The 20,144-nt window shown below is 40.6% G+C and overlaps 1 long non-coding RNA gene across 1 annotated transcript; it reads right to left on the bottom strand.

The window, feature by feature from the left end:
* Positions 1-10,553: 10,553 nt before the first annotated feature.
* On the bottom strand, positions 10,554-16,163 carry LOC140326656 (uncharacterized). Its single transcript, XR_011919913.1, has 2 exons — positions 11,774-16,163; positions 10,554-11,021 (listed from the first exon to the last, which is right to left on the bottom strand). It is a non-coding gene; the product is annotated as an uncharacterized lncRNA (long non-coding RNA).
* Between the last annotated feature and the right edge of the window lie 3,981 nt (positions 16,164-20,144).

Raw genomic sequence — 20,144 nt, 5'->3', positions numbered from 1 at the left:
TATGTCAGATGTAGGAGGTGTGGGGGGGTGTCAGCTCAGCTCCTCAGCAGGGAGACTGCACACCTGTATGGAACGATTTTTATTGGAGTCACCGAGCACCACAGATAGGGGTGACAACACAGATTAGGATAACATCCTGGATGAGGGTGACAACGCAGATCAAGGTGACAACACGGCTTTGGGTGACAACGCAGATGAGGGTGACAACACAGTTTAGGGTGACAGCATAGATTAGGCTGACAACCTGTATTAGGGTGACAACACAATTGGGGGTGACAACATAGATTATGGTGACAACACTAAATAGAATAACATTGTGGATAAGGGTGACAACACAGATTAGAATGAAATGCAGTTTAGGGTGACAGTGCAGATTAGGATGACAATGTAAATTAGGGTTACAACGAAGATGAGGGTGACAACATGGATTTTGGTGACAACGTGGATTAGGCTGACAGCATACATTAGGGTTACAACATGTTTAGGGTGACAACATAGAAAATGGTAACAACATGGATTAGGGTGACAACACAAAATAGGGTTACAACGAAGATGAGGGTGACATTGCGGATTAGGGTGACAAGGGGCTCCACAGAGAAGGATGATGGTGATGGTACCTTGCAGGGGTCCTGATATGGTGGTTGATGGGGTCCCTGATCTTTGTTTTGTGGTGGTTGACCTGATCTGTAGCAACTTCTATGACATCAGCACCAACCAATCACAGAAGACAACACACTGATTGGTTAGAGAGCCTGGGTGGGGCTTGAGCAGTGAGGGAGAGCTGTGGGAGGGAGTGTATGGCAGGCAATTTGCCACACACAAGATGGCACTTATATACATATAATACATTTTTTTTCATGGATTTCAGCAGACACAGCCATTGCCACTAAGGGGGATAGTTAGGCCTGGAGCGAGCGAGGAAAGGAGTATAGTGGAAGGCCAGCATGACTGGGCAGACAGGGAACAGACAGCACAGGGTTAATTTTGGACGGGGCGAGCAAAAAGGGGAGGGGGGAGTGAGGTTGAGGAGAAATGAGGGGTCAGGAGGAGGTACAAAGGTCAGGATCAGGAAGTGAAGGTCTTTTTGGATGAGACAGCGGTCAGGGAAAGTTTTCCCCACCCTCCCTCTCCGTGGTTGTTGCGGGTTTCAGTAGTTGGGTGATTTGGTTTTGTGGTAGGCGGTTGAGGTCCTCGAGGGAAGTGATCTGTTTTGAAATAATTATGTTTGGGGACATATCTAAGGTATGGAGCCCTCGGTTGGTGTGACAGTTTGGTGCATTTTGTGGCCGGGTCTGCACAAGAATTGTTAGAATTTTTGTTTCTGAGCTGGGAGCATGGGCGGCTGGGAGCAACTGGCTTTATGGTGCAGATCCTAAAGGTATAGAGTGGTCGCCACAGAGGACCTGCAACCAGTAGGCAGGAGTTATTACTGTGTTGTTACTAGTATTGTTATGCGGTAATATTGTTATAATAATTTTGGGTACATTATGTTGTTCATTTTGGTATTTATGTTTTATTTAGGTTTTATGTATGTTTAATATATAAAAGCAAAATATATTATTATTGATATTGTTATATTGTTTATCTTTATATCGTTATTTTGATATGTTATTTAGTCATTTGTTAATAAAAGGCCTGCGGGTCATTTAAGCAGCCTCTGGTGTGATTTAATTTGGAAGGGGGTTAAGAGTCACAACTGGTGGGTGGTTAACATGAAGAGGGGGTGGGGTGGGGGGAATTTTGAGGTTGAGGTGGATGGTAGGGGTATGTTGGGCAAGGTATTTGTCAAATAATGGTATTATATTTTACATTGTGATATGTTTTTAGTATACAGATAGGGATCTGGAAACCCCTAATAACATTTTGCAATGACTGAATATGCTCAACATGAGTTTGATGGGAACCTGCTAGTATGCATACCAACTTAACAGCTCAAATCTTCCATTAAAGTACCACAGCAGAAAACGAGTACATGGCTCCTGCAAGGCTCCAGGCATATTGAAGAGAAGCATAAGGACTGATCTTTGATAACTTTTGCATTGTTGTTTATATGTTTATGTAACTATTATATTTAAAAACTTGATAAATATTAAAAGTAAAATAAGTACAATAAGTAAAAGTTTTTATTGTTGTCTGTGAGATTCACACATATGTTTGTCCGACTGACATTGTTAGTAAAACAGAGGTGGGAAACAAAAATTTTAGGAAAGGTTATATTTTTTTTTAAACAATCTCTTTGTGGGGAGATTATTATTTATCGCTCCCAAATTCCCAGAGTGAAGGCAAAAAACTGACAGGTTTATACATTTAAAAAAAAATCCTTAGTGTTTCTAGCTTAAAATTTCATACTTGCATGAACACTTCAATGTTTGTGTGTATACCGTACTACATTTTCACATGGACACATTGAAGATCCGTTTTCATGAACATTTATAAGAAATATTTGAATTAGGCGCCTTTTTTAAGCTGGAAACAATGTTAAGAACACCAGATAGGAAACCTACTTGAAGACTTATTTTGCAGAAAGTGAGAATTGCACTCTTTGCCTGCGCAGTGCAAGATTGAGTGATGTGGATAGAAGCTGGAAGAAGAGGAAAGAAGGTGGTGCCGCCCTGTGCTTCCTCCATGCCGGGACGAAGGAGGTTTCATGGACAACTCAGGACATTAACCAGGAAACCACCAGGTATTGACAGAGTTTTTTTTTTACTTTACTTCTGCTTTAAATTTAGAGTACCAGTATTGGGGATGTTTAGGGGAAAGATTATCAAGAACCAAAAGAAGGTTTAGGAGGAGAAAAAAAGTGTGATTTTCAAAGTATCCGAAATATAAAAACATATATTTATAAAGTGCAATTAAAATTGGTAATCCACAAAAAACATAAAATTAGTGTTACGGTATTGCCGGGCAGGACGGTGGACCTTCTGTGTCACCAGCTCAGTTGACACAGACGTGCACAGATGGAAATTCGTGCAGACGAACAACTGGGAAGACCAGGTAGAGGGATAAAATGGGTTATTTTAGAGAACCTATCCACAACTACCCAAATTGTCTTCAACCCATTAGAGGATGGAAGATCTATTATGAAGTCCATAGAAATGTGAGTCCACAGTTGCTCAGGAACTGGGAGTGGCTGTAAAGGACCGGCGGAATCAGCGGGATCTGCAAATCACCTTGTGCTTGGCACACACAGTGCAAGCAGCCACAAAGTCACTCACGTCTTGTCTCAGATTTGACCACAAGTAAGGATGAGCAAGCGAGATTTGTAAGTTCGATCTCGCGGCAAATCAGGCCGTTCTCGCTTACCGAACATTTAGGCTAGAACGGTCTTGTGATTCGCTATGAGGTCGTGTTGAGGGGAAAAAGCAGGGAGCGGTAGCACGGCTGGGGGCGAGAATTGCAGCTGGGACCAAATCATTTGCTCCCAGGATGCACAGCAAAGCCCAGCAACCCAAAAAGGAGAGATCTGGGCATAGGCATATATACAGGAAAGGAGAGAGGGGTTAGTCACTCCAATATGTGTTCTGTGACAGAGAAAGAAGCAGGGAGAGAAGTGCATTGTGGCAGGGACCGGTTTGGAGCCTTCTGTATATCTTGAAATATACAGATTGTGCAGCTTTTGATGCTATCTCTAGCTATCTAGCAAAAAAGTCTCAAAACATTTAAAAAAAACAGATATTTCATTCTGATAGCACTTGACATCTATAAAAAAAAGCCAGAAACATTTCTGTATTTCTCTGAAAAATATACAGATATTTAATTCTGATACCACTTGCTATCTTTTAAAAAAGCCAGAAAAAATTCTGTATTTCTCTGAAAAAATATTGATATTTTATTCTGGTCCCACTTGCTATGTATAAAAAAAAAAAAACAGAAAAAATTCTGTATTTCTCTAAAAAAAATACAGATATTTTATTCTGATAGCACTTGCCATCTATCAAAAAAGCCATACAAATTTCTGTATTTCTCTCAAAAAAATACAGATGATATTTTATTCTGATCCCACCTGCTCTCCATCAAAAAAGCCAAAACAATTTCTGTATTTCTCCCAAAAAAATAAAAATATTTTATTCCGATCCCACTTGCTATCGATCAAAAAAGACAGGAAAGTTTCAGTATTTCTTTAAAAAAAATACAGATATTTAATTCTAATAGCACTTGCTATCTATCAAAAAATCCAGAAAAATGTCTGTATTTCTCTCCAAAAAATACAGATATTTAAGTCTGATACAACTTGCTATCTACCCAAAAGGGCAGAAAATTTTCTGTATTTCTCTACAAAAAATACAAATATTTAATTTTGAATCACAGCTCTGTTACAAGTGATATAGGCCTCAAAGTAGATAAAAGCATAGGACCCTAAGGGAGGTGCTCCATAAAAAAATTAGCCAGTTACACAGCTACATTGCAAGTTATAGGCCTCAGAGACAGAGTGGAGGTAGAGGGCCACGAGAGGGAGGAGTAGAAGGAGATGCAGAAGGCTGTGAAACTGATCTTCCCATCAAGATGTCAGCAGGCCGCAATGCTCTTTCAGATAACACACTTGCGGCTGGGCAGGCAAGGATCTGAATGGCATGTTCTGCCAGCTCCGGCAACTGCTCAAGCTTGGATACCCAGTGGCTCAGTGGGTCCTGGCTTTGCAGGTTGGAGATGTCCCATATAGAGCTCAGGTATTCCTGCACCATGAGTAGCGCTGCTGAGTGTCATTTGCAATCGCTGCATGACTGGCGGCTTGCTTCCGCTGAACAAAAGCCTGCATAGATTGGCTTAGACGACCTCCACTGCTGCCGCCACCCATGCCGCTTAAGGTAGCTGTTTGGCTCCCATGGTTGGTGGAACTGCCATAGGGTTTCCTGCTGCTGCTGGCAACCAGAAAGGCTGAGGACAAGTCCCTTACAAGTCCTTCTTGGTAGTGCTGCATTTTAGGTCCCACAGCTGAGGTAATTCTGAACCCACACTCCTGTGGGTCGAACAGCAGCACAGGGTCATCCTCCTCCTCCTCCGCCTGGTTTTGCCATCCACAGGACATGCCACCTTGTGTTTGGGTGGATTGGATGCCATGTACCCTCAATATCCTCCTCTGCCCCTTCCTCCCCTTCTTTTATCCCTGCAATGTTCTTCTCATCCTCTTCCACCTCCTCCTCTTCCTGGATTTGGGATGCACTATGCCTAGTAGGCACAAATGTCCAAGATGATGTTTGAAACGTCATCTTATGATGCAGAGTCCGCTCTGTGTCGTGTCCGAGACCCACCATCATCTGTTCCAGCAGGCATATGATGAGGATGGTGTCACTGACACAGGCCTGATCTCTGCTGATAATCCTGGTCACCTCTTCAAAAGGTGACAATACAGTGCACAAATCCTCAATTTGCAGCCACTCCGCAGGGCTGAAGAAAGGTAGTGTAAGTATACGTCTGAAATTAACAGACTCTCCCACGTAATCTACCTGCTTGCTGTTTTTCAGCCAGCCGCTGCAGCATGTAAAAGGTGGAATACCAACGAGTGGCCACATCACAAATTAACCGGTGCACTGGCTGAGATTTCACTGTAACTCCACCAATCTGGCACTGGCTGTGTACGACCGGCGGAAATGCGGTGACAACTTTCTGGCCTTCAGCAACAGCGGATGGAGGCCTGGGTAATTCCTAAGAAAGCGCTGTACTTTTAGGTTCATGACGTGAGCCAGGCAAAAAACGTGTGTGAGTTTCTCACAACGCAGGGCTGCCAGCAGATTGGCCCCGTTGTCACACATGGCCTTGCCTGGCTGGAGTCTATTGGGAGTTAGCCATATGTCCTCCTGCTCCGGCAAAGCACTTAGAATGGTTGTGCCCATGTGGCCGAGGGAACCCAGGCTTCGCAACCTCAGGACTGTGTGGCAACGTCTAAATTGTGCACCAAAATAGCAAACTGAAGGTTGTTGTCGGCGATGAACAGATGCTGCCGAATGGGAGGTGCTGGGTCTCCACGGCAAAGTGTCCCTGGAGGAAGAGGTTGAGGCACAAGAGTCAAAGGAGGAGGTGAAAGTGCAGGTCGGTCAGTGGTGACGCTTGTAATATGCAGCACAGTATACAAACTATATACTGCAAGTGTGATACTGTGCACGAAGTCAGGGAGGGTACCCTGCCTCTGGCTGCGTGTATGTAACACACTGACTGACTATCTGTCTACCTATCTATCTATCTATCTATCTATCTATCTATCTATCTATCTATCTATCTAACAGTGAAACACTATCTGAGAACAGTAGATTTCAGGACTGCACCAATACAGTACAATCCTACAATCTATCTGACTAATAGTGTGAGTGTGACACAGTCTAACTAAGTAAAGCACTTTTTTTTACTTTTTCAAAGCAAGCCAAGCAGCACAGAAAGGTTGTGATGCTAGCAAATCTCTGCCAGGAGTGGTAAATGCAGGCATGCCCTGGCCTTAGATCGGCCAATGGCTGCCTGTGTGGCATTTTACTTATACAAAGAAATAAAGCCAATGGTAAACAGTGCACAATTTATAATGGGGCACAGACCTCACATAAACCTAGAAATATGTTGGACCTCTTTGGCCATTATACCGAATAAAGTGAAGGTTAGAGTGACTGTTAAACAGATAGATAAGTATTATTCATCTTGTTCTGCAGTGATCTTTTTTTTTATATTAAATTAAAAAAACTCAAGATTTAAACTGTTATTCGTAAGATTTAGTAAAAAATTTTCTACATTCACCTTATATGTAGAAAATAAAATATGTAGAAAATTTAGGTTAATATCACTACAATTTAATATTAGGAATGATCAAGTGACACCTTGCCACTCTCCACAGACTTTAAAATCCAATGACAAGTGTCACATGACACTTTAAAATCCAATGACAAGTGTCACATGTTATTTCCTGTTTTAATTCTGTTTAATTATGCTTTCCCCAATTGTACTTTCCTTTTTCCTGTTTTTCTTTGTACAGGTAGTCCCTGATTTACATACGCGATAGGGACTGTAGGTTTTTTCTTGAATTTGTATGTAAGTCTGAACAGGTACATTATTTTAATAAATGTAATTAAGACAGATGTTTGTCTCAACATAATATTAGGCAGCATGGTGTCAGTTACTGTATAAAATCCTCACTGTGAATTAATCACAAACAAAGCGAAAAAAAAAACCTAGACATTCATTAATTTCTGGAGCAAGCTGTGCTTTGATATGCAAAAATACAACTACAGAGTTTGTCAGTTTGTCTTGGTCATGAAAGAGTTACAAAAGCTTGCAGAACAGCAAAAGATTTCTTCCCCCCCATAACCCTCCCCCCCCCCTATAGGAGCCATCTGTATGTTGGATGTCCTTAAATAAGGGACTACCTGTACTTTGTAACAGGTATTTTGTAGGGTTATAAAAAAAATAATATAGTATATATTATACTACTATAGTACTATTGTTCTTTCACACAGAATTCCTCTGCAAATGAATTGGCTGAAAACTTTGTATCTGAGGTTTGCTTTATTTGCTTACAATCTAAGTGGTGGGGGAAGTAACACAGAATAGCAGGGGAGATATGTAGTGGTGGGGAGTAGTGAGGGTTTTAAGAGGCAGGAGAAATGGGTATGCAAGTCTGAAAAGATGGGTTTTAAGGGCTTTTTTTTAAAGAAGCAGTTGGAGCAAGAAAAATCGGACGAGGAAGACCATTCCAGAGCGTCGGAGCAGCTTTAGAAAAGTCTTGGAGTCGTGTGATGAGGTTATGAGTGAGGAAGTCATAAGTAGGTCATTGGAGGAGTGAAGAGAGTGGCTGGGGGAGTATTTTTCAGGTCAGAAAAGTAAGTGGGACAAGAACTGTAAAGGGATTTCAAGGCAAAGCACAGAAGCTTGAATTTGAATCTAAGGTGAAATGGAAGCCAATGAAGAGAACTACAAGGAGATGCAGCAGAAGAGGAGTGGTGGAAAGGATAGATGAGTCTGGCTATTTATTACGTGGAATTGGGAGATGTTTAGCCAAAAACATGACCAATAAGATAGTCAGATGGAATTTTTTCAGAGCAGTTATAATACAAATCATTAAAAATCCCAGTGTCTAAGTTACTACATTTAGAAAACTCTTGTTGCTTTATGATTTGCAATAATTTTTTCTTTATTTGAAATCTTGTCTCAATCTGCCTATTATTTTTGTACACATTCTCTATTTTATAATGAAGTATTTCCAAATGCAGTAAATAAAATAACCTAAATGCATGTTTTGGGATGTGGGAGGAAACCGGAGTACTCGGAGGAGACCCACGCACACACAGGGAGAACCTGCAAACTCCGTACAGATAGTATCCCGGCCGAGGTAATATTCATTCTAATTACTTTAAACCTTTACACAATTTGTATCACATAGTTGCCCAAAACAACTAAAAAACCTATCACGGTATTTAGGTAAAATTATTTCAGATTGTTGTTTATAAAGTAAATCATACTTATCCTAGTATTTTTTCCAACCTGAGGAAGAATGTTTTAGGCATGGTAAGTAATTTAGTGCTGGCTGGGCTAGCCAAAAGCAAACGGGATAAAAAACCTACACTGTTAGAACTTCTAAACAAATTTCCCCCTACTACACAGCCTACAAATCTGTAAATAACTACTACAATTCCTAAAGCTCCCCCTGCTGTTCTTGACTGAGAATATCAGGGGACAATATGGGGATATAGGGTCAATGGCAACAGCAACATTTACAGCCCTTAATTATTTGTATTTTCTTCACCCTTTTGCACATTTTCTATTTGTAACCGGCCCACACCAGTTGCATAGGTTGCTATCTAATATTATGCCTCTGTGACCTATTACAAACAATGTTAGCACTATTTACTACTACTTACAGTTCTAGATATGAAGTTGCACCAATGATGAGGCAGTCGTTGTTTGTCACATCTTCCATTTACCCCCATAACTACAACAAAGACATTATTATAGGTGACAGCAGCTAGGTCTGAACCTATACACCTTCTTGGCTTTAGAAGATGACCCCCAAGGAAGCAACTCTGCAGGATATGTTACTACAATCAGCTGTATCTGCTATTGTGCAATCTATAAGATCACACACCCAACTAATTACTAGACATTTTGATTATAATTACACTTTGTTGTAATAGTTACATCCTATAAAAGTTTGCAGTTGTTAAAAAGCCACATTTGTTATTTATGTTGTTTAAGAAGATGTGGATCTTCTAGAACACAGCTCAGTTGTAAGGTACATGCAGTAACTCAGATTCTATTGGATAACCACTGGATCTTCTAATTTATCAATTGCTATCCAGCCCAAATTAGTATTGTTCTTGCTCATCTATAAATAAATTTGAGTTCGCCCTTATTTAAAAAAAAAAGTCTCCTTCTCTATCGGCTAAACTCAACTGGATTATGGTAAGTAATAAACTCATCTGCTTCGTCAAAGATACCTCTCACGTGTTTCAGCCTACCTGGGATCCATGGATCGCTCACAACTCCTCGTCTTAAACTCCTCCCTGAAGTGGACACCTTTACCCCCTCCCTACTTCCCCCATTCTCCCTCCTCCCCCTTCAATATCCCAACTAATCTCGATATCCCGACTAATTATTTAGTTATGCTAGTTATGCACATCTTGTTGCAGAGTCTAATTTAAATCTTAAACGCCGTATTCCCGTTATGTTATTTATGCCTAACCATTATGTATACCTTCTTTTCCTACTTGTTATTATGTATACCTGTTTATTTGTTGTATGTGCAAAAATTTAAATGAAAATCTATTGAAATAAAAAAAGTCTCTCTCCTTCACAAAGAAAATTCCAGCTACTATGGGTGAGGTGGAAATCTGATGAGACCTTTTGCAAAGTTTTTTACCTGTATAGCCCTTGTTGGACTATTACATCTCAATAGACTTTGCTGTCTTTGAAGAAGTGCAAATCAAAGTAGGCCAAACAATCATCCACACTGGACCCCTGAAAGAAAATGGGAATCTGCTGACCTGAATTTGCAAGCCTTTTTTATATATCTCAAACCAACACCAGTTGTACTCCTTACACTAGTCCTTATAGTAATACAGCTTTGAACCTGGCTGGTGGAGCTCTCCAAAGTGCTGAAATAGTGTGGATGGCTGGGCGTTTAAATGTTTTTTTCCAATATAAAGCTTTATTGAAATGGCAAATAACAATGTACAGTATGTTACATTTGCAAGAAATACATACATATTGTCAAATACAATTACATATATGATAAACATATATGTCCGTTCATATTTATAATACATTTTCAAGTTTCAACAAGTTTAATCATGTAAAATAACCAAATAAACATGTAAAAAAACAGCAAGAACAGACTCCTTATAAAGGGTAAACAATAGTAAACTGGTTAAGATGTTGTAAAAGTGCGCTTTTACGTTTGCCCTTGTGGCTTTAAAATAGAGAAAGACAGAAAGAAGAAAGAGAAAAAAGGAGGGCATATTGTGCAGAAGATAATATTTGTATCTTTTAGAAGGACAGACTCTCTATGATATATCGTTGTACACATTTCTATATTCTTAGGAGTCATGAAAGTTCCACCATGAGGCCCAAGTGGTATCATATTTTGTTATAGCATCCCGGGATGCATGAATAACTTCCTCCATTTCTGAAATACGATCAATTGGAGCAAACCATTCACGTAAGGTTGGACTAGACATTAATTTCCATGGTCACAGAATCGACAATTTGGCGGCATTAAAAATATGGAATAGAAGTTTTTTTTATATTGTTGTAGTGTGTTGTGAGTGTGGTGTAGCAGAATTTGCGGTGGGGTTGTATTATATTAATATCTTGTACATATTAATGTAATGAATAAAAAATGATAAAATGTTAAAGCGAAACTAAACTGAAAAAAAAAAATCACACTTACCTTTTTTTTTCTCAGATCCTTCGGTTGCGCTGGATAAGTCCTCGATCAGGTCCCACAACTTCCTAGAGTTCTCCTTCATGCTGCTATCTTCAGCTTTCCTCTTGTGGCTACCTCACCCGATCTCACATTGCGCAGGCGTGAGATCGGATGACACAGCCTGCTGTAAAAAGAAAAAAAGAGTGCTTATCTCACTGCGCATGTGTGCGGCATCTCTTTCCACCCAGCATAGGAAAATGCTCGAGATCTGGCAGGCACAGAAGGAGCAGCCTCCTGGAATGCATGACATAGGTATCCTGGGAGGCTCCGGGCTATAATTCAGTTGTGATATTTTTTTAAAAAGGGTGTTGCAGTTAGAAAAAAAATGTTTTCACTTTTTATAAAAAGGTTGTCTAGACTTTTAAAGTAAATTTTAGTTTTGGTTCATTTTAAGTAAATGAAAATTGTTTAAAAATGCACAGCCCTCATCCGAGACAGTACCAGCCTGGCACACCAGAAATCTGGGCTGTATCCAGTGGCTGACATAGCCAACTGTGGGCCCCTGTGCAGAACTGCCCTGGGGACCCCCGCTGAAATGACTTGAGGCTCTTAATGGGGGGGGGGGGAGGCTGTTAGGGAGAGCCTGTGGTTTCGTGCAGTACTGCATTTTGCACCTAGGTATGTCTGCCCCTGCTGGTATTTCTTTGGAAACAGGGCAGCCGCATTTCTTCCATGTTGATACCAGCCTACCTACCCTTTACTATTGTAAGGGTGTCTTGAGAAAAGTTCCTAAGGAAGGGGTTATTTTCAAAGCACTAGTGTCCCCATACTAAAAGGTACCTCTGAAAGCACCCTTCCCAGTTCAGGACTGAACACTGCTCTCCTTAAAGGGGAACTAAACGCAAAAGTCCACCATAACAACAAAAATACACTTACCTTCAATCCCGCAGGGCAGTCCGATCCATCCTGAGGTCTCTTCCATCAGGTCCCCCTGAAAAAAAGGGTGTTGCACTTAAAAAAAATAAAGACACAGAATTTCTACTCTACATAAAAGGGTTGTCTACTGCTTGTCTTTGACATTCTAGGTACTCAGTATTTTTCTATCCCTGACTCATTTGTGCCAATTACTTCCTGCTTGTCTTCCTGCTTATTTGCTGTTACATAGGTCAGAGTGAGGAAGTGAATGGATCACCCCAGGGATGTGGGGCTTTTCACAACATCAGGGGGGCACAGGAGAGGAGGAATAAAGCTCTGCCAGCATTGTAGATGGTGGCACCGGATGAAAGAGGAGGTGAAAAGAACTTTAGAAGAATGTGAGATGATGATAAGGTAAGCATATAATTTCCAGGGAGGAAACATTCAGGAAAACATGTCACATGGCCCTAATAAGCACAACTACAGGTCTACTTTAAATGAATTTGCAATTACAGCTCTCTAAAGTATAACACTTTTTAGATTTGTGTAGAATAGTGAGGGGTTAGAACCCGTTGTTTTTCTTGCTGTCTGTGCCTCTGCTATTGAGATTTACCCTAATTCTCATGATTAGAAACATCACCCGTAATAAAAAAAAGATAAATCTAAAATTGAACAGATATGGTAGGGAGCTCCTTCAATGGGGACATTTCCCACAATGGGATTTCCAACAGGGGTAGGAGAGTACAAAATAGTGCAAGAGAGGAGAGTGCTTACTGGTGGAGAGGCTTGGCGAGATAAATGACCATTGGTGGAGAAATTCAGAAAAGGAAGTGGCCATATATAGAGTGTACCAGAAACGGCAATGGTTCAGAGAAGAAGGGATAGCCAATCAGTACAGAAGCACTGGAGGGGGTGTGGTTATCAGTAAAGAGGCGTGGAAATTATTATATGGGTGTGGTCATTTATTGAATCTCTGCAGAGGGGTGGTCTGTGTGCCAACCCCAGTCCAGAAAGCCGATGCAGGAAGTGAGCGGTGGGCAGGGGCATTCTGGGGATTGGTTGCAGATGCTTCTGTGCTTTGCCTTCAAATCCCTCCACAGTCCCACTTACATTTCTGACCTGATAGAAAAATACTCCCCCAGCCGTTCTCTTCACTCCAATGACTTACTAATGACTTCCACACTCATAACCTCCTCACACACATGGCTCCAAGACTTTTCTACAGCTGCCCCAACTCTCTGGAATGGTCTTCCTCCTCCTATTCGGCTTACTCCTACTTTCTACTCATTTAAAAAAGCACTCAAATCACATATTTTCAAACTTGCCCACCCATCTTCTGTCTCTTAAACCCTCACTACTTCCCACCACTACATATCTCCCCTCCTATTGTGTGTTACCTCCCCCACCTCCTAGATTGTAAGCTCTTCGGAGCAGGGTCCTCTCCTCCTTCTGTGTCACTCTCTGTATCTGTCATTCGCAACCTCTATTTAATACAGTGCTATGTAATATGTTAGTGCTAAAAAATCCTGTTTAAAAATATTAATATTAACTAAAGCCACACGATTCACCTATGCGCAGGGCACCACCACTATCTTCCTTCCTTTCTTCCTGGAACAATCCTCAGCCGTCTTGATTGGCTGTGCTGGGAAGCTGGAATTACCTGGGTTCCCTCGCAACCAAAGCTGATATTGTGCATGCAGAGCTCAGCATTGTCACCAGAAACCTGTAGCGATCAGGCAGGTGAGACACATGCAGGAGGGAGATCGCCGGTCACTTTCTGAAATAATGACCTGCCTGATCTAACATGGTACTAAGTGGTACTTTAGGGGCTGTACGCCTTCCCAGCTCTTTCAAAGGTTTTCGATTTTTGTTTTCTTGGTAAACTTTACTAATAAGCTAAAACTGATAACAATCACCGCATCCCTCATTATGATAAAACAAAATAAAATGCCCTATTGTGCGCCATTGTTTCTTTTTATTTGCTATGTATTGATTTCCTGATGTTATAAATTTTATTTGTAATTATTGAATATCTGCATTACAGCTGATTTTCTAGGAAGGCGTAAGTTGAACAAAAGGTTACCATTGTCCTTCCATGCCAGGTGAGTATTGACAGCACTTGGTTACTAAGGGTTTTTGTATTTCTATACATACACATGTACCCCTATTTGATGTAAAGCGCTGCATAATATGTTGACGCTATATAAATCCTGTTTAATAATAATATTAATAGAATAATAATTCTCCTGCATGTGATTTTTACATTTAATACTGTAAACCTTTTGCATCCCATACTAATAACAAAAGACTTTGGTAAGAATGGTCATTAAAAAATATTACAATAATTATTAATGAAGATATTTATGCTAATCATATGATAATGACTAAAGCTGCATTTTTTTGAGTCCCTACAACCACTGTTCTATCAAAATGTTTTTTTTCTTGTATGTTGCTTTTTAATGTAAATATTATTATTAGACTTTTTTTATGTGAAGTGCTACCTTTAACGTTTAAGGTAAAGCAGGCCATATCTAAAAATTAAAATATTGCAGCCAGGCAGGACCATTGTTGCAGAAAGGACAGGCAATGATTAGGAGCAAATATTTCATGTATCAGGCTTATTGGTAGCATATAAGGGGCCCATAACCTTATAAAGAGAGTGCACATATCATGCATCGAAATCAATTTACCACAGGTAGCAGTCAATATCCAATTTGCATCACCTAAACAAAATAAATTGCCTAAATATGATACATTGTAAAAAAAAGAGCTGTTTTGCATGTTGCTTAAATATAGTGGTATGTTTGCTTCTGGCCATTGCATTGTTTAGGGGTTATGCTGTGCCCAGGCACTTAACTTACAGGTGTGATTTCCTTGTTTTTACTTATAGTATTTTATATTACACATCACTTTACAAAATCTATAGTCATGTCAGTATCTGGCCCGTTACAGGAGCTCACAATCTAATGTCCCCACCATAGTCATATCTCATTAATACACACTAAGGTCAGTTTGGAGAGTAACTTAACTGCATGTTTTTGGGATATAGGAGTAAAAATAAATGCCCAGAGGTGACCCATGCAAACACAGGGAAAACATTGTACAAAGCTGTCACAGTAGCTGCAAGGCAGGATAGTGGACCCTCTGTGTCACCGGCTCAGTGGGTAGAATTGTGCACATGGCGCAGAGTCTAAGCAGCTGCCCGGTCTTCACCAGAGCCTCTAGAGGTGAGGGTGCTGCACTGCAGGCAACCGCCAGGTTGCGGCCCCCGTGCGCGCAGAGGCAGGTGACTGCTAACAAGCAGGAACCAAAAGGTAGTGCCAGAGGGAAATCCAAGAGTAGTAAAACGAGCCAAAGGTCAGGGCGGGCAGCAAACAAGGTTTGTCAGGAAACAGGCAAAAGGTCAGGACAGGCACCAAACAGGAGTTGTCAGGAACATGTCGAGGTCGGTATCCAAGGAATCTGGAACAGGAGAGACAAACAACAGGAACCTGGAAGCAGAGCCAAAGGAACTCCTTGTTCTGGCAACTTCCTGGATCAAGTAAGCTGCAGACATCAATCCCACCAGCAGAGGGAGTGCTGTTGCTGAGATAATCACAGGTGTTATTCAGATGTTTGCAAGCAGAGGTAGTGCGTCTGCGGTATACTCTGGTTCTCTGAGGCAAGGGAGCAGCTGACAGAGAATCACCTGAGTTGGAACAGGAAGTATGCAGAGTGTTGGATCCAGAGACAGAGATGGTGCTGACAGCAGGGGACTGCAAGGTGGGTGAGCAAGAAGGAAGCACAGATCCCCTGGACCTGCAGGAATTTGTGACAAAAGCATTGGTCAGACCACACACCATGTGCAGTCCAGTGTTGGGCACCAGTTCACAAAAAAGGACATTGTGGAATTGGAGAGAGTGCAGAGAAGGGGTGACTAAACTAATAAAAGGAATGGAGGAGGCCAGCTATGAGGAGAGATTAGCTGAACTGAATCTATTTTTCCTTGAGAAGAGGTGTAAAAGGGGGGATATGATCACCCTGTATATATAAATGGTCCATATAGAGAATTCTCTTCCCGATTATTCACTTTAAGGTCATTACAAAGAACAAGAGGGCACTCTTTGCATCTGGAGGAAAAGAAGTTTAAGCTCCGGATAAGGAAGGGATTCTTCACTGTAAGGTTTGTGGAATCGGCTCCCTCAAGAGTTTTAGCGACTACTATAGAATGCTTTAGGAAAAAGCTAGATGTTTTTCTAGAAGCACAGAATATAACTAAGTATAAAGGATTTAAAGTAAAGATAACAGAGACTGTTGATCCAGGGAACATCCGATTGCCTCATGGAATCAGAAAGGAATTTTGTAGAGCAAATTGTACCAGGGTTTTTTTGCCTTCCTCTGGATCAACTATGTAGGGATCAACTATATAGGGTTTTTAATCTGGGATATGTTTATTTTCCTAGTGGTTGAACTAGTGTCATGGCTGAGATTCGAACCTGTGATCTAGCACTGAAAAGGTCCCTATTCTCAACTGCATTTTTCACAGTTTAAAAAATATGAATAAATAAGGGATATGTTGGGTCTTTTCCATCTTTTACTTGGCCTCTAGTTAAATTATCTGGCTCAACGTAACAGTAACTAGATGGGGCTATAAAGTGTGTTTCTGACACTTTTTACATTGTACTTTCTTTTTGTGTTTTCAATTCTCAGAATGCCGAACTGTATTGGTAAGGGATGCTCTTTTCGGTTGAGAAAGAAGGATTCAGATATCGCCCTTCGTGTATTTCCAAGGGACTTGGAAACCATAAGGAACGTGGTTATTACACATTAATCAGAACTTTGGTGATCTGGATGAATTTTGCCAGAAAATTTTTAATAGCTCAAAGGGCACTTATCGCATTTGTTAACAACACTTTACTCAAGATTCATATGAAATTCGAGGTATGGTCACCTTTTTAAAAAAGATGCTGTCCCCACTGTATTTCCTCAAGAAGAATTAGAATTACCAATACGAAAAAGGAGAAAAAAGAATATTCCTACTTTACAGACTGAAGATGATACATCAGCCTCAGCCAATCTGCCATTCACTTCAACTAATTTCTCTATGCCTGATGAACTAGAAATGCTTTAAAAACCTGAAGCAAGTCATTGTTTAAGGCTAAAGGCAAAACAAACTTCAGCACCTTCTGTCCATTCACCTATCCATCAAGAACAACAACTTCAGGAAGCTGCCCCATACAAATTTAAAGATTATAGAATTCACTCAACACGAACAATTGGTACCTCAGTAGACCATTTTGTGGGACAAATACATCGCTCTACACAGATATATAAACCAATTGGAACTAAAGATAAGAATGTACAAACAGAATTAAGACCTCCCTACCAATCTGTTGGCATTCAGTGCGATCTTGATCTTTTTTCTTACAGAAACTGGACAAAACTTTTAAAATCCCAACTCCATGCTTACTTTCATGACAATTGGCAATTATACTGGAGCTTGGTTTCCTCTTATTTTATTTCCACTGCAAGTATACTGAAGCATTTATGTCGCAGTGGCACATGTCTGATTTATTAGCAAAGAGGAGGTATTATGCCCTCACATACAAAAACATGATTGGCATTGCAAAAATATTATCCCCCTGCTGGACCAAATTAATTAATGCTTGTAGTTGGTGAACCATGTGCATTGTTCTATTTTACTGGCTCTGTAAAATTGGTTGATTGTCAGGCATTAATTTGAACTAAAGAAATACACAGCTGCAAGAAAAAGTTTGTAAATCCCAGTTGCGTTTTTTAGGTCTGGGCCTATGGTGCTGATAAATGCAATAGTAGAAAAAGAACACTGTCTACATGTCACACCTTGACAATAGTTAACAAATAGTTTAAACAGCCAAGATAACTGATCAAATGTTCTATTTCGGCAATACCATCAAATGGTTTTTGTATGTGTGGATCACATCAACAATGTAGCTAGAAAATATTGGGTCATTCTTGTCATCTATTTAGACTCATGAATTAGTTTCATTGATAGGATTCACTCTTGTTTTCTGACCCAATGACCTCATGGGAATTAAAGCTAGTGGACCCAGAAAGTTGGGTGGGAAGAAATTATAGGACGGTGTCAACCCCTGTATTGTGACCTAACTCTTAAGTAACCACCCAAAAACAGCAGAACGGTTGCTGAAAGTGATAGGTGCTGCGCCCGGTTAAAAGGGATTGGGGGGAATACTGCATCTGTGGATACCAGAGTGGAATTTAATTTTGTCTAAGACGACAGACTAAGTAGTAGAATGAAGTAGATGAATATATCGGCTCTATTTAAGGGTCAGTCTATCCAAGCTGATGTTTTGGTTTTCGGAGGATGTTGGTGAGATTAAGGAATTGTGTCTCAGAGACTCTGGTGTTGGTGACATTTTTGTAGTTTGGTGTTAAGGTCTGCACATTGGCCCCGGCAACAACAAGGGGTGGCCCTGTGGAAAGATGGGTATACTGCCAGAAGTAGAGTTGCTGGAAATTGAAAATTAGTAATGTTTTTTTAAAACCAAATTGTGTTTGTTTTCATCTTTAACAGCCTCTGTCTATTACCTTTGTAAATGGTATAAAAAAACACTCCACTTCCACTAAAAATGTAACCCAAGCAATTTATGTAAATTATTTTACAAAAATGGCATTTCCATCTACTGCATACTTTGGTTTTCTAAAGTTACCAAAAATGCAAATCTTCATTTCCTTGCAGCTGCTGCATCACTGTTGTGTCTTCAGAGATGTCTCACACCTGCTTATTACAAAAGTCCTTACAAAGCGTGAACTATAATATAATGTATTCTCAACACTATTTTCATAACATTTTTCTACAATACCAGAGCTGAGCAAGATCCTGTGATCATAGTATGGGTATGGGACCCTCCAATGTAGCATGATTTGCTAGGACAGTTTAAAAAAAGTTCCAAGTGTTTTCAGACTGTTTCATCGGTTGTGAAACATAATTCTATTACTATGAATTATTTTTTTTACAGACCTCATTTTAGAATATAAGAATAAACATCTGCCAGCTTCCCTATCATCTAGGGCTTAGTCTAAATGAACTGTTTCCCCGGCATTTAACCTTTTAAAGCCCATGTTTGAAATCCCCATGCATTCCAATAGGCTAATCTACACCAGGACGTTTCCTTCAGGCACGTTTATGAGCTTTATCTTAAACGTGGCTTGCAATGTTTAAAAAATTAAAACGCAAGGTAAACACTTGAAAGCATTCCCACTGAACTCAATGGAGGCTTTTACAAGCGATTTTAAGCTTTTTATGAAAGCTTCTATTGAAAACAATGTGGGCTTTTATAAGCGTTTTTAGCAGGACTTTGGAATCTGGAAGCCCCCTTTAATAAAGAGACTCCCAGTTCTCCACCACCCCACCCTGGGGAATGAGTACGGGGGTACAGAAAACCCCTTAGTCATTCCCTGAAAGGGTTAAAATATGTGTAAAAAAAAATTGGACGAGGCTTAAATGGTAAATTATTTTATTAAATGTGAGTGTTTGAGTGACAGGATGACAGGATGATTCCCATGACTGCAATCATAATATGAGCACAGCCATGGGACTCCTCATGACAGTGAGGGATCCCTGGGCACTAGGAGTTAAATGAGAACAAGTCTCCTCATTCACCTTTAGTGCTTTGTGATTGGCTAAGGTTTTCCGTTTCTCAGCCATTCAGCAATAGACTTAAATAGGGAGACCTGTGCCCATTCATCTCTAGTGCTCTGTGATTGACTGGGAAAAGGCAAACCCCGATGGCAGCTCAAGCATCATCAGGATTTCCCTTTCCTCAGCCAATCAGAGAGCAGAGCAATCAGCAGCTCTGCTATGCTGACAGCTCCACTCTCCTGATTACTCCCGCAGCCCTAGAGGAGCTGTGACATGTTCTATATCTGTAGCACATACTACAGCGCCTCTGTATCTATGACACATACTACAGCTCCTCTAGGGCTGCCGGAGCAATCAGGGGAGCAGAGCTGTCAGCATAGCAGAGCTCCGCTGATTGCTCTGCTCCCTGATTGGCCGGGGAAAGGGAAATCCTGATGATGCTTGAGCTGCCATCAGGGTTTCCTATTTCTCAGCCAGTCACAGATCACTAGAGAAGAAAGGGGACAAGCCTCCCAATTGAAGTCTACTGCTAAATGGCTGAGAAACCGAAAAACCCAGCCAATCACTAGATCACTAGAGATAAATAGAGGGCCTTGTCCTCATTTAACCCCTAGTGCCTGGGGATCCCTCACTGTCAGGAGGAGTCCCATGGCTGTGCTCATGTTATGATTGCAGCCTTGGGATCATCCTGTCATTGTGGGATAATCTGTATAAAAAAAAAAAGTTTAGTTACACAAACACACACACACTTAATAAAATATTTTACCATTA

This window comes from Pyxicephalus adspersus, chromosome 1 (genome assembly GCF_032062135.1).
Source record: "Pyxicephalus adspersus chromosome 1, UCB_Pads_2.0, whole genome shotgun sequence".
Taxonomy (NCBI): Eukaryota; Metazoa; Chordata; class Amphibia; order Anura; family Pyxicephalidae; genus Pyxicephalus; species Pyxicephalus adspersus.
Note: the sequence above shows the minus strand (reverse complement) of the source record. Positions and strands in the feature narration are given on the sequence as shown.